Raw genomic sequence first — 1983 nt, forward strand, 5'->3', positions numbered from 1 at the left:
TGGCATGAAGGAAATTTGCTCTGTATGGGTCAAATAGGATGGGGAAGAGAGGGAGGAAAAGAATGCAGGGCAAAGAAACATGTTTTTGTCCTATCCTATCTGCAGACTCAGCTCCTCCAACTTGTAACTATTCCTCTGAAAGGCTCAGAAACACAGAATCTCTGAGTTGAAAGTGGGCTCGACTAGAAGCCATATAGTACAAGCCTGCCTAGAGAAGAAGCTTCTATCTCAGAGGTACTTCTGCCTTCCTCACAGTAGGTATTGAAAGAGTGCTTGATAAATCACTGAATCTAATAACCCAATTGCTGACTGGGGGAAAGGGTGAGCAGACCAGAGACTCTTCCCCAAACCCCTCCCCTGCTTCCAGCTGGGCTGCCTCACCTTCCCTGTGAGATGTCTCCAGCATCCCCACTGTCATGAGCACCTTGGGCTCCACATGTCTCTAATCTACCTACTAGAAGGGGGAATACTATAGGAGTATCAGCCAGAATCACACACGTTTTAGAAGGCCAAGCCTTTTCAGCCAAATACTTGTGAAGTGCATTCCAAATACAGTGATATCATTGCTGAGGGAAACTATACCATCAATCCTATCTAGACATTAGTGTTGGGGAAACAGCCAGAGGCTCAGGGAGGTCAAATGATCAGCAGGCGACAAGATGAGATTTGAATCCAGGTATCCCTGGACTCCAGCTCCAGTGCTTTATCCACTACGGCAGGATGTTACAAAATCCATTATTACAAAACTCCATTATTAAAAAAATGCAAAATGAGCAATTGAGTACTATCTATCATATCCAAATCTATTTCCTTTGCATACTTGATTCAGTTCAATAAACATTTTATTAAGTGCCTCCTCTGTGCCAATTACTGTGCTAGGCACTGTGAATACAAAAAGAAAATGAATCCTTGTCCTCAAGGAGCTTACAATCCAATTGGGAGGTGGACAAGATACAAAGCATAGATTATACCATCATAAATGTAGAGCTAGGGAAAGATCATACACACAGTCCATCTAGTCTCAATCCTATAGAGACAGTGCGGTATGATGCAGTGAAAAGAACCCTGACTCTGGAGTCTCAGGACCTGGGTTCAAATCTCATCCCTGATATTGAACTAACTCTCTTTGTGGGTGAAGATGAATCACTGGTCCTCTCTGGACCACAGGCTTCTCATCTGTAACATGAGAGTGATGGGCTTGATAACTTGTATTAGTAACAGTAGTAGGAGTAGTAGGAGTAGTAGAAGGAGAAGGAAAAGGAGGAGGAAGAGAAAGCAGTGGGTGTTAATAGTGGTGTTGGTGGTAATAGTAGTAATAGTAGTGGCAGAAGTAGCAGTAGTAGATAAAGAAGGAGGAGGAGGAGGAGGAGGAGGAGGAGGAAGAGAAGGTAGTAGTGATGGCGATGATGGTAGTGGTGTAATAGTAGCAGTAGTAAGGGTAAAGTAGTAAAGATGAGATTAAACTCAGTTTTTCTGACTCCAAATCCAGTGCTCTTTTCCCACACATGCCTCTCATAGTCTTGTGTTAACCTGATGCCAATATGCACATGCCAGACATGTTTCTCTTAATCACCTTTTAACACAGCATTTGAGTTCAGTTTCAAAGGATGGCTCCTCTACCCATACCAGAGAGGGATAAAAGAGGCAAAGAGAAGGAAGGACATTCTAGGCATAGAGAATGTCATGAGTAAAGGAGTGGAGATGGGAAAATACAGGTCATGTTTCAGGGGACAGTGAGCTGTCCAGTTTGGCTGGAGCATAGAGAAGATTCACATGAGACAAGACTGGCAAAGTAGGATAGGGATGGATTCAAGGGTCTTGAATGCCTGCGATAAACATCTGAACTAAGAAAACCTGGAGGTTTTTAATAGAAGAACAACATGATCAAATCAAGGAAGGAGGAAGATAATTCTGGCATCGAGTAAAGGAGGAATTAGAAGGGGTAGGGGTGGGGGTGAGGGAAGAGGGGACACCCAGTGCAAT

This window comes from Vombatus ursinus, unplaced genomic scaffold (genome assembly GCF_900497805.2).
Source record: "Vombatus ursinus unplaced genomic scaffold, bare-nosed wombat genome assembly UNPS02014859.1, whole genome shotgun sequence".
NCBI lineage: Eukaryota > Metazoa > Chordata > Mammalia > Diprotodontia > Vombatidae > Vombatus > Vombatus ursinus.